The sequence below is a fragment of the Oncorhynchus mykiss genome, chromosome 12 (genome assembly GCF_013265735.2).
Source record: "Oncorhynchus mykiss isolate Arlee chromosome 12, USDA_OmykA_1.1, whole genome shotgun sequence".
NCBI lineage: Eukaryota > Metazoa > Chordata > Actinopteri > Salmoniformes > Salmonidae > Oncorhynchus > Oncorhynchus mykiss.
Genome location: NC_048576.1, coordinates 73498581 through 73512292, shown reverse-complemented (window position 1 = coordinate 73512292; position 13712 = coordinate 73498581). Strand labels below are relative to the sequence as shown.

At 43.5% G+C, this 13712-nt stretch overlaps 1 protein-coding gene across 3 annotated transcripts in view; it reads left to right on the top strand.

Annotated features, from left to right (window-relative positions):
• Positions 1 to 1942: 1942 nt before the first annotated feature.
• LOC110538455 (inactive rhomboid protein 1) overlaps positions 1943 to 13712 on the top strand; it is a 48094-nt gene continuing 36324 nt past the window's right edge. For all 3 annotated transcript variants that reach the window (XM_036938332.1, XM_036938331.1, XM_036938333.1), the window contains exon 1: positions 1943 to 2291. The gene's annotated coding sequence lies outside the window, so the exon portion shown is untranslated. The remainder of the gene's footprint in view (positions 2292 to 13712) is intronic.

Genomic DNA, 13712 nt, shown 5'->3' with positions numbered 1-13712 from the left:
AAGCCTCCTGCCATCTAGGACCTCTATACCAGGCGGTGTCGGAGGAAGGCCCTAAAAATCGCCAAAGACTCCAGCCACCCTAGTCATAGACTGTTCTCTCTGCTACCGCGTGGTAAGCGGTTACAGAGCGCCAAGTCTAGGTGTGTCAGGTCCTGACCATAGAGAGCCCTTATTTTCTATGGTAGAGTAGGTCAGGGCGTGACTGGGGGTTAGTCTAGTTTATTATTTCTATGTGGGTTTCTAGTTTTGTTTTTCTATGTTGGTGATTTTGTATGATTCCCAATTAGAGGCAGCTGGTAATCGTTGTCTCTAATTGGGCATCATATTTAGGTCGTTTTTTTCCACCTGTGTTTTGTGGGATATTGTTTATGTGTAGTTGCATGTTAGCACTCCATTGTCATCACGTATCGTTTAGTCTTTATTGTTTTGTTGTTTGGTTCGCTTATTTCTAATAAAAGATGTGGAACCCAGATCACGCTGCATGTTGGTCCGAGAATGCTTCCAACGATCGTGACAAGGTCCAAAAGGCTTTGTAACAGATTCTACCACCAAGCCATAAGACTGCTGAACAGTTAATCAAATGGCTACCCAGATTATTTGCATTGACCCCCCCCTCACACACACACTTTTTTTTACACTGCTGCTACTCTATGTTTATTATCTATGCATAGGCACTTTACCCCTACCTACATGTACATATTACCCTTGTAAGTAAGCATTTCACTGTAAGGTCTACTACACCTGTTGTATTCGGAGCATCTGACAAATACGATTTAATTTGATTCAGGGCTGTAAAAATATGAAAGAACAAGACCAATTTAGTCTAACAAACTTGTGTGTTTTTCTGCTTTTCATGTGTCTCTCTCGGGAGGAAATGGAGTGGCGAATGGGAACAGGGTCCGTGGGTTGGGAAAGGAAGGCACATGAGGCTTGGAGAGTAGAGTGAGTAATCACAAAGACGTGGCTGGAAAGTCCCAGAGGGCAGGTATGGGAGGAATCTCAGGTACCTGAGGTGACAATAATGGAATGTCACACGTCATTGTGATATTTTTGTCTTAGCTATCAAATGTCTGCAGTGGAGTTAATTTCTTCTATCTTCATTTCAACTGACTGTGATGGGAACCTATCTCACAGCAGACACCCTGCTCATATACCCATCAATGCCTAACTAAAACTCAAGTGATATAATATTTTAGAACCTTACACAGTACACAGTGCAGATGTTATTCTATACAATTATCTTGGGAATTCATTAGGCTACAGTAGTTTATTATAGGACAGGTTGCCTAAAATAGTCATGTAAGTATCTATTTTTAGAGGTGTCTAGCCACTTGTCCATGGAATTTAACAAACACAGACAGGATGGGGTTTGAGTTACGTCAGCTTCTAGGTTCAGTTATCTAAAAGGATGTGAAGTGAAATAATATCACATGACTGCTCTCCCAACAGCGACCCTTGAGACACGGGACCATGCATGTCTATGCAGAGTCATTCTGTCCACATCTGTTATTCATTAACATGTTATAGGACCATTCTTTTCCCCCAGTTTGATTAAGGCTTGAAACATGCTTTACAAATAAAGATGTTATGACTGGGATATAAAGAACAGATATTGAACAGATCTGTTGAAATTATCATGCCCTTACTTTAACAACAAAATCAGTAGCCTACACATTTATGAAGAGGGGTGTAATAACATAGTAGGCTAATAACCTTCAATTATAGACACAACTATTTATTGATCACGGGCTGGTCAGGTATGTCCTATGATTTCCCTGGATAGGCCAATGTCTGGGAAGTGCCAAATGAGAGCATACATTATTTGTTATGATCCTGTCTCTTTAATATTTTTTAAACCTGATCTCTTCTTGCTTAGTCACGCCCGTCAGCCGGTTAGCGCCGAGCGCGGCAGTGGCTGCCCATGTAAACCGATTGGCTGGTGGGTTTGACAGTCTTGTCCGATGCACAAGGGCGGGGTTCTCGGTCGGTGGAACTGAATTACCGGCCGAAGAAAACTTACCCTTGTTGAGCCTTGAGGTGTGGGAATGCGCTGGACACTGCCTGTGAAAATAGGAGCCCAATAGACATATCTGAGAATGTCTTAACGTTTTGTGGCTAGTTCCAGGATATAGAATTGGACTCTTGTTTGACTCGAAATAAATTATTATTTTTCCTTCTCAGAATGAAGTGACACCACATCACATTTCAGTAACTGGGATCTGTGATCTGAAATCTTTACAACCAGATTTTTTTCTCTACACCGGAAAACATAGGATTTGATTTTGATAAGGGTAAGTTTATTTGTATACTACATGAATAGGCTGGGTTTAGAGTGCTAGGCTATATAGGATTGAAAACATCAGAAATAGAATGTTAAGAAGACGATCCTGAATAAACGATCTGTCCCTCTGTCTCGTGTGCGCACAGTTGTATGTTCGATAGCCTACACCGGGATCGATAGCCTACTCACACGAGCCAAAGGGAATGTATCGAACGAATTGTACTATTTGATATTGGAACCTGTTTTGAATTTCATGGTTCACATGCATTTGTGCTGTAGGTTGCAAAGATCTACGTGTATCGCTATACAATATTAGACCTTTCTTTCGTTTTGCATATTTGTGATTGTGAATGACAGCTTGTCATCAGTGCTTCTATTCTATAAATGTTTGTCATTTCCGCGTGCGCCTGTAGGCTTCACGACAGCCCGGCATGTTCATTTGTAGCATAGTAGCACGCCCGGTATATAAAGGAGCACATAGGAGGAAGGTATTACTACATAATATGACTGCTATTGCGCAGGCTTACACCTGAGGTATTTTGTCAGGTGATGAATGTAACAGATCTCCTCTGATAATGTTTCTCCTGGAATAAGTGGGTTCAGGTGTTTTCTAAGCAAAATCATTGGAATACAATTATTATGGCTGTACTCTTTCACCTTGTACTTCAACGATTGTTCATGTCGACCATTATCAATATTATGTTATGAACTATTGATAGTAATTATTAGGTCATTGATTGCTTGTTAACATTTTCATACATGTCATGAATGCAATGCCACTGTTTAGACTCCACTGTGCTACCTGATCAATGGACACTGCACTATAGCCCCCTGTCTGCAACAGGAATGAGAGATGTATTCAAATGTGCTGAGTTATTTTGTCAAAGTGAGAGCAGCAGCAGGGCAGGCAGGCAGCAGGCCAGGCAGGCAGCACATGGCCTGCTGAAACATGATAGCATCCAGAGGATCATCATGAGGGCTGATGTCATGACACAGATGCACCATGATGTGTGATAGTGACGGGTCATGTTCATCCTCACTTACTGTTCCAACTGGAATGGAGGTACAGGGAATGTTTCTCTGAGGAAGAGACTGTGTGTGTGTGGGGGGGGGGGGGGGGGGGGGGGTTGTCTGTGTGTGTACAGTGTGAGGCATGTGTGGAAGAAGGTGTGTGGCATTTGTGTGCCGTACAATTGAGAGAGCGCATTCCTTGAAAAAACCTAGGGGTTCTGGAGCTGGCATTGAATGGAGCAGGTGGGAATGGGCTAGCCAGGCCTGTGTTGGTTGGTTGGTTGGTATGTGGGTGTAGCAGGGAGCTGCTGAGAGGACACACTGGACTGTAGTCATGCCCACATGAGTCATGGTGCAGTATCTGTCTATCTATCAGTCAGTCTTGCTAAGTGTGCAACACTCACTCACTCTCTCTCCATGTGGTGTTGTTTTCACTTGGGTTACTGGGTTGAACCGGTCTCACCCTCAGGAGTCCTGTTCTGAACACACCAGACTGTGCCAGACTTGTTTCGGTCTTGTTTTTTTTCCTTCATATTTAGGGGGAAGGACACTAGCATGGTAGCATGCATGCATCTCTATTCTATTTAAGGCCTTCTAAGGCAGCCATGAGGTTGTGTTCTGTGTAGGTGTTTGTTCTAATCACCTCATGATGACTTATTGAAAAGCTGACCCGTCTTCAGATGTGGATGTGTCATGGCAGGCCCTCTGCTGCTCCGTCCAGTCAATGAGATGATGCAGCCCCTTAAGCAATTGCATATTTCCTGGAAGGATCTTCTTGTTTAACGGGGTCTCAGAGCATTTCGTATGACTCTGTACGTTACCCAATACACTCTATTTTGTATGATATGTTACCCTTCGTATGGTATGTATTCATTTGTGTATGTCCATCATCCATTTTGTACAATATTTTACGAATTTGCAAAACGTACAATGTGTTACAAATTTGTTACCAACACGCAACCGCCGACCAACCACCCTCTTTTCGTAACTTCTATCTTATGTAATCATACAAAAACATAACATATCATACGTTTACTATGTTACATCTAGTCTAAAGACCAGCCTGCCTTGTTATGAAACTACGTTGTTCTCTCCCATGGCCTTCAGGTATTTACCCTAGTCTCTGAACAGTTCACTCTCTCTCTCTCTCCCCTCTCTCTGTCTCTGTCTCTCTGTCTCTGTCTCTCTGTCTCTGTCTCTCTCTCTCTCCCCCTCTCTCTGTCCCTGTCTCTCTGTCTCTGTCTCTCTCTCTGTCTCTCTCTCTCTCCCCCTCCCTCTGTCTCTCTCTCTCTACCCCTCCCTCTGTCTCTCTGTCTCTGTCTCTCTGTCTCTGTCTCTCTGTCTCTGTCTCTCTCTCTCTCCCCCTCCCTCTGTCTCTCTGTCTCTGTCTCTCTGTCTCTGTCTCTCTCTCTCTCCCCCCCCCTCTGTCTCTCTGTCTCTGTCTCTCTGTCTCTGTCTCTCTCTCTCTCCCCCTCCCTCTGTCTCTCTGTCTCTGTCTCTCTGTCTCTGTCTCTCTCTCTCTACCCCTCCCTCTGTCTCTCTCTCTCTGTCTCTCTGTCTCTGTCTCTCTCTCTCTACCCCTCCCTCTGTCTCTCTGTCTCTGTCTCTCTGTCTCTGTCTCTCTCTCTCTACCCCTCCCTCTGTCTCTCTCTCTCTGTCTCTCTGTCTCTGTCTCTCTCTCTCTACCCCTCCCTCTGTCTCTCTCTCTCTGTCTCTCTCTCTTGTTCTCTTTTTGTGTGTGTGTGTGCACGTGTGTGTGCTGAGCACATGCTTCTCTAAATCACCCCAGGTTGCCTGCTGCAGCTTCAAAAGGCCTTGCTACGTCATGTGAGACCCAGAGATTATAATCATGTAGTAATGACTATGGCGTGAAATGCCATAGATTTGATGCAATAGCTGATTATTATTGCTCTCTTATTAGTAATTATAGTGTTAGTATTAATTAATATCAATTGTTGAAGAGAATACATTTTCCACATGCATATCTGCATATCTGTGTAGCATTAGTGTGGGCTAAATCCTAACACACTCTTTTTATTTTTTTTATATTTTACCCCTTTTTCTCCCCAATTTCGTGGTATCCAATTGTTTTTATCTTGTCTCATCGCTACAACTCCCGTACAGGCTCGGGAGAGACGAAGGTTGAAAGTCATGCGTCCTCCGATACACAACCCAACCAAGCCGCACTGCTTCTTAACACAGCGCGCATCCAACCCGGAAGCCAGCCACACCAATGTGTCGGAGGGAACACTGTGTACCTGGCAACCTTGGTTAGCGCGCACAGCGCCCTGCCCGCCACAGGAGTCGCTGGTGCGCGATGAGACAAGGACATCCCTACCGGCCTCCCTAACTAGGCCAATTGTGCGTCGCCCCACAGACCTCCCGGTCGCGGCCGGTTACAACAGAGCCTGGGCGCGAACCCAGAGTCTCTGATGGCACAGCTGGCGCTGCAGCCCTTAACCACTGCGCCACCCGGGAGGCCCTAACACGGAACTCGTGACTCACACACCCAACAATCTGAGTTATGTATGTGTATCCACATCTCAAATGAGGATTCCTCAGTTTGTGGAAGCATGCTTGTAGTTGTAAAATATAAGGCAAAGCAACGGTATCTCTTGTCTTGCAGTTAAACATGTCTACCAACTTGGTCAGCAGCTTTCGTAACAATAAGCTGGGTGTTCCAAGCAGATCAGTTAAGAGTGTTCCCACCACGGCAGACAGATAGACGGTGCTTTACAAGCATGGCAGGTATAGTTTCACTGAAGAATAATGGTGAGAGAAGAACAATTTACTGCCTATGCGCTCTTTTTGATCTGGGCCCCATTGATGCTTGCTTCAACCACTACAGTCAATAACTTTGATGTGCTTGTAGTGGGTCCGGAGTTTGTGTCAGATTGTGTCAAGGCTTCAGGAATGGTTGATAAGCAAAAACAGACCACTCTTTTCAGACGTTGCAAAAATGATTTGTCACGTCAATCTGCCAATCTATGAACCGTGGAGAATATGCCGTGGTGATTACGCTTTATGTGGAATACTTGTGAACAGGACGATGTTTTCCTCATGCTGTCAGACACTGAACACCTTTCTATACATGCAAGCGAAAACACAACCCTTCACATTAGTTCCCAACAGTCACAATGAAAAAGCCTCATCAAAACCAATCCCCCACCATTTTGAGTTGTGTGCGGAGTTGCCGTGGTCATGGAGGCTACTTGTTTGTATTCACAATCATCCTCCCTCGGGTGTCTTGAGTTTGCCCGTGTATGAATAAATGGAACATTGCTTTGGTCTGTGAGTTTCCTGTCAGTGTTCAGGCCTTGATTATGTGAGTCCCAGGAAAGCAGCCGTGAAGCAGCTAACTTTAACCCTCCCATTACATCTTGGAGGTGGCACGTAGGGCCTGTGCTGCAGAGGCTAGGCCCGGCCGACAGACAGGACTACAAACTCAGTCAGATGTGATGTAATGCTGTAATGCTATTTCAGGTCTACCTCTGGTCTCCAAGGCTCTGTCTGCCAGCAAGCCATTCTGCCTGCTCCTCTCTCTCTCTTAGTCCCCATGTTACCACCTCATCTATCAAAACTCAGCCATGGCCTATGTTGGGATCCACAGTCAGGAATCGCAAGAAACTCAAATACCCATGTTTCCTGTTATGACTACAGGACAGAATGTGAACTTCCTTTAACTGAATGTAGGGATTAATATAGATTGTTTTATGTTATTATTTGTTTAAAGCTGATTTTAGGTGGGGCTTAGTCTGATGAGATGTTGTTCTCAATGGGGTGGCATCTGGTCTGAGACTGGTTTACCCGGCGGCACTCGTCATTCTCAGGACTATGGGAATGTTGTGGGTGCTCCCACCAAGCAGACTAGAGCTCCAAGGAGGAGGAACTGCTCTGTGTATTTTGATCTTGGGTGTTTTTCTTTTTAACAGATAAAAAATAGGGGTCCATAGGAACGTATTGTTCCATAGTTGTTGGCATGTGGATAGTGCAGATCCTGACCTGTGTAATATCTCATAACACAGAGTTTACACAACAAGTCAGAATCTCTAGTCCAATTCAGATCCTGACCTGTGTAGTATCTCATAACACAGAGTTTACACAACAAGTCAGAATCTCTAGTCCAATTCAGATCCTGACCTGTGTAATATCTCATAACACAGAGTTTACACAACAAGTCAGAATCTCTAGTCCAATTCAGATCCCGCCACTCAAAACAGATGAAATATAGGCTTCATTTTTTTAATGGTTGTCAAGTGGACAGTTTGTGGAACTATTGTCAGTCTTGTTCTTTTTCGACAGGAATCTTGAGTGCGGGACTAAAAATAACATATACCACATTCAGCACTTTTCCTCAACCTTTTTGCTAGGAAGTGAGCGTTCTCATGTGCACCAACAAAGTCCATTCCATTATTGCAAAATCCCCAAGAGAAATCTTTGTTCCTCAGCTTTCAGTTAGAGCCCATTAGCACAGGTCTCTACTGTCAGACTGTCCATAGTGTTGGCTTACTACACACACTATCTCTTTAAAAGACTGAATGGCCAGACAGACACAAGGATTGGAGAGGGACAATTATAGTTACTATCCCAGGACTGTTACAGTTGAGAGCACATTTTTTAAATAGGGCGGCCTGCTATCTTTGGCCCAGCAAGCCTTCAGCCCCTAGTGTAGGGATCATCAACTAGGTTCAGTCACGGGACCATTTTTTTCTTGAGCGGATGGTCAGGGCAGCCGTAACATAATTACACATCATTTGTAGACTGCAAATTGACCGGAAGAAGCCCAAACAAAAGTGATACAATGACAATGAGTGTCACTATTGTGAACAAGTTGAGTGAGAAAGTTCCAGACGCAGAAATATCATACCCCTAAGACATGCTAACCTCTCACCATTACAATGATACGGGAGGTTAGTATTTTTGCAGTGGTATGATATTTGTGCATCTGTAACTTTCTCCCTCATCATTATTCACAATACATTCAGGACTATCCATAATCATGGTAGATACAACATTAATGTAGAAGTGTTTAGAAACATATTCTATTCTACAATTTACAGTAAAAGTGACTACAAAATGACACAATCCATTATTTACCATTCATTTCTATTGGACGCAAAATAATCTGAAACACAACCAAAACTAACTGCAAATGCATCCAGCAAGTTTGTAGAGTCACACGCTTGATGTAGTCATTGCGTGCTAGGAATATGGGACCAAATACTAAACTTTTGACTACTTTAATACACATATAAGTGAATTTGTCCCAATACTTTTGGTCTCCTAAAATGGGAGGACTGTGTACAAAAAGTGCTGTTATAATTGTTTACCTGATATGGATAAAAATACCCTCAAATTAAAGCTGACAGTCCTCACTTTAACCTTATAGTCATTGTATCATTTCAAATCCAATGTGCTGGAGTACTGATTCAAAGAAGGAAAAATACTTCACTGTCCCAATAATTTCAGAGGGGACTGTATTACTCTCTATTGTACGTGGGAATACTTTGGAACAGATTTCCATAATGAAGATCACTTAGAGCTGATTTGCTTTTGTTTTTACAGTATTTTATGTCCAACAGCAAAAACAACATTTCTGCTTAGTAAACTTGGGGGGGGGGGGGGGGACTGCGGATCCTCATGGTGTATCACAGCGGTAAACTCATGTAGACTGTTCCCCTGAATGGAAGAGCACACAGAGTCATACACAGTAATATCTGGACAGTGTCCATCATCAGTCCCCAACACCACCTCCATCACATACCTTGGGCGCAACTCACTCTGTAATGGAGTTTCCAAGAAACGAGGGTGTGCTTTTGGAACAGCTCTGTGACTTGGCCTTGCCTGGTCCTCTGGGAGGAGGTGGATCCAGGAATGACTAATGATAACTGACAGGGAGACAACTTGGAAAGGTTCTGCAGTTGAACTGTTCGGTTGTGTTTTAAGATCTTTGTGTCACAATGACTGAAATTGCTTATGACGTCATCCTATAATTCTGTTTGTCCTTTCCGTTAGTTTGCTCTCCTGTTCTTGTCTGCTGCCTGTGCTACACTTCAGAACCATGCCAACTCTTCCATCGATTGGCCAGTTGTCAGTGGTTGTGCTTGGCATTGCCTTGTGCCAGGAAGATGATGTAAAGCCTACCAGTGGTGCCAGTGTTGCCACCCAGTTGATCACATCACTCACTGCAATAATGAAGCCGTCTTCTGGATTCTTCTGGTTGGGAGCACAGTGGTGAAGGACATTTGCATGTAGAACAGCGATTCAACAGAAAAATAAATCAATGAATAGAGTCTGTCAGGTTCTTCAGTCTGGGGACGTAGCCCAGATACAGTGAGTCAAGTTGGTTCTGCTGCTGTAGAGGTTGACTAACGCACACTCATCACCACCACTCTATATGGTCTCTCGTAATCACTCAGTCATAACATAACCTGTTACCTGACTGATGAGGGTTTATTTGGATTATCTCACAATGACGAGTACACCCGGGAAGCTGGGATATGTGTCATCCCTTGTCTCCCCTTCTTTCCCCTGTCAAAACATTGAGCTCATCTCTGTGGAGTAGTCTGTGTTTTCCTCAGCCCAATCTACAGGGTGAGGACCGAGGAGACCTCCCCCAGCCTACTGTATCTCCCATAGGGTCTGCCCCAGCCCTAGAGCCAGCCTTCCTGTGCCTGTGTTTGGGAGTTTCCATGACTCTCTGTGCAGCACAGCTGGCTGCAGCAGGCCCGCCCGCCCCTGCTCTCTCTCTCCGACCCCTCAGACCTGAACCCTGGCTGGCCTCCCTTCTGATGATCCCCCAGGGCCAGCTTCACTTCCTCAGAGATGACTTAATGATAGAGAATCCTTTGGCACCTTGTTAGATTAGGGAATAACATGTAAAGACACAGGTGAGGGACTTGTCTAAAACAGGTCAATCAAAGGTTGTGTGTGTGTGGGAGTGGGGGAGATTCCAGGGCATGGGAGAGATGAGAGAATGGCCAAATGTAGCTACATTTTTTTTATCACTAAAACAGAGATGAATAACTTACATTTTTCCTCTTCATCTAATACGGTGCACATATTAAATGCTGAGTGATATGAAATACAGACATAGCATCTAAACCGCATCGACATTGTCATTGTAACGTTTGTATCTTATTTTCACAGTCTGTTGACGGTGCTCAGGAGACTATGATAGAGTGTATCAAGCACAAAAATACTCACTTGTGCTATATATCTCTATTTATACAAAGTTACACAGAACCACAATAATGTTCCTTATTTTAGTAGAGGCTTTAATAAGAAACCCTCATGAACTACGGGCCTAGAGGTTTACTCTATAAGGGTCGGAAGTTCAGAGAAAAAGATCATATCAGCATTGCATCAGTATAGTTGAGTGCTGCTTTTTTTCACACACAGCAACTAGTTTGGGCAGAGCGTACATGTTGAATGTGGGAATGTGGGGACTTGTAAACAGGCAGTCTGGGTGGCTGGCTGCCTGGCTGGCTGCCTGGCTGTGGGAATGAGTGCACATGTTCAAGGTGGAAGTGGAGCACCTGTCTTAGTACACCGCATGGCAACAGCGATACACCTCGAAGACTCAACCACAGGAAGAACATCACTTCCTCTTTCTACCTTTGGATTTGACTATATTGATGAGTCTCACCTGTTCCGCTTTTATCCTCTTATCTCCCTGGATATCTGCGATGTATTACAGATGAAAGGGATTTAAACGTTGGATATGAAAATCACCCTGTGTGTCTGGGACAGACAGAGAGACATAACACCGGAGGGATATATATATACACTACCGGTCAAAAGTTTTAGAGCACCTACTCATTCAAGGGTTTTTCTTTATTTTTGACTATTTTCTTCATTGTAGAATAATAGTGAAGACATAAACTATGAAATCACACATATGGAATCATGTTGTAACCCAAAAAGTGTTAAAAAAAATCAAAAGATATTTTACATTTGAGATTCTTCAAATAGCCACCCTTTGCCTTGATGACAGCTTTGCACACTCTTGGCATTCTCTCAACCAGCTTCACTTGGAATGCTTTTCCAACAGTCTTGTTGGCTGCTTTTCCTTCACTCTACGGTCCGACTCATCCAAACCATCTCAATTGGGTTGAGGTAGGGGGATTGTGGAGGCCAGGTCATCTAATGCAGTACTCCGTCTCTCTCCTTCTTGGTAAAATAGCTCTTTCATAACCTGATGGTGTGTTGGATCATTGTCCTGTTGAAAAAATAATGATTGTCCCACTAAGCCCAAACCAGATGGGATGGCGTATCACTGCAGAATGCTGTGGAAGCCATGCTGGTTAAATGTGCCTTGAATTCTAAATAAATCGCAGACATCGCCACCAGCAAAGCACACCCACACCATAACACCTCCTCCTACATGATTTATGGTGGTAAATACACATGTGGAGATTACATTTTCACCCACGCTCATCTCACAAAGACACGGCGGTTGGAACCAAAAATCTCCAATTTGGGCTCCAGACCAAAGGACAAATTTCCACCGGTCTAATGTCCATTGCTCGTGTTTCTTGGCCCAAGCAAGTCTCTTCTTATTGGTGCCCTTTAGTAGTGGTTTCTTTGCAGCAATTTGACCATGAAGGCCTGACTCATGCAGTCTCCTCTGAACAGTTGATGTTGAGATGTGTCTGTTACTTGAACTCTGTGAAGCATTTATTTGGGCTGCAATTTCTGAGGCAAGTAACTCTAATGAACCTATCCTCTGCAGCAGAGGTACCTCTGTATTTTCCATTCCCGTGGCGGTCCTCATGAGAGCCAGTTTCATCATAGCGCTTGATGTTTTTTTTGCGGCTGCACAAATGTTCTTTATTGATGTACCTTCATGTCTTAAAGTAATGATGGACTGTCAGTTCTCTTTGCTTGTTTGACATGTTCTTGCCATAATATGGACTTGGTCTTTTATCAAATAGGGCTATCTTCTGTATACCACCCCTACCTTGTCACAACACAACTGATTGGCTCAAACACATTAAGAATTTCCACAAAACTAACTTTTAAGAAGGCACACCTGTTAATTGAAATGCATTCCAGGTGTCTACCTCATGAAGCTGGTTGAGAGAATGCCAAAAGTGTGCAAAGCTGTCAAGGCGAAGGGTGGCTATTTGAAGAATCTCAAATATAAAATATATTTTGATTTGTTTAACACTTTTTGGGTTACTACATGATTCCATATGTGTGATTTCATAGTATATGTCTTCACTATTATTCTACAATGTATAAAAAATAAAAAATAAAGAAAAACCCTTGAATGAGTAGGTGTTCTAAAACCTTTGACCGGTAGTGTATATAGCAAAGGTAAATGGGTTTGTCTGGTTGGAGTCACTCTGTGTAGAAGATTAAAGATCCATAGTACACATCCTCAATAGCTAATGTGTAAGTGACTGTATATGTGTTGATTAGATTGAGACCTTAGATTGTTGCCCCCATTGCTGAATTGCCTTGTTGCTATATGGAGACAGGTACAACACAGCAGCAATGGTGCTGTCGTAGTCTGTGGTTCATCTGTGGCCCCTGCTGTGATGTGGGTTACAGCTGAAAGATGGCACGTGTCACATGCTCTGGGACATTCCATCCCCTATCACTTGGCTTTAAGACCACCATCCCATGCCCTGCCTGTCCTCTGTTCAAGCACTAACAGTGAGTGCTCTGCCCCGATCACTAGCTGTAACATCCCAGAGGAAGCCCCCAGTCTTAATATTACGACTGGTCATAGCAGGTATTAGGCCTCAGGCCCTGTTTGTTGTGATGCTGGTCAGGAAATCAATTCCTTCGATCTGCTTGTGTGTATTCTGTGTGTTATTTCTCATTTGTGTACACGTTTGACCAGAAACCGCCCGTCTACTAAACCAGTTGAGGTCACTTCCATCCATGCAAGAATGTTCTTGGTTTAGGGAAGTGATACTGTGAAGAGTTCTGTATTCTTCAATACATATTTGACTCACTCCAAACCCAAAACGAATGAAAGATATAGAGAATTCTTAATTAACCATAAAGGTCAAGCAGAGGCTTTGAATCATATTACAATCACTGTAGAATTCCCTACGGAAAAAAACTAATTACCAAGTAGTGAACATTTTTATATAATATATGAAAGAACGTTTTAGTAGTAAATGAATAAATGAATGAATCCATGGATTATGAATGTCATTAAATGAACCTTTCAGTATATGCCTATGTTTTTAGGACATAATGGTGAAGCTAATTTTCTCTGACGGTTTGTCAGACCTGGGTTCAAATAGTATTCAAAGACTAAACCTGAGTTTAGTAAACAAATACTGTTTGGACCCAGGTCGGATGGTGTGTCAGTTAATCCCTCACCCCAGCAGACAGACAGAGGGTGGGTGTTCCTGCCAGTCCCTCCCTGGCCAGTTTATCAGGAGGTTTTGCCCTCATT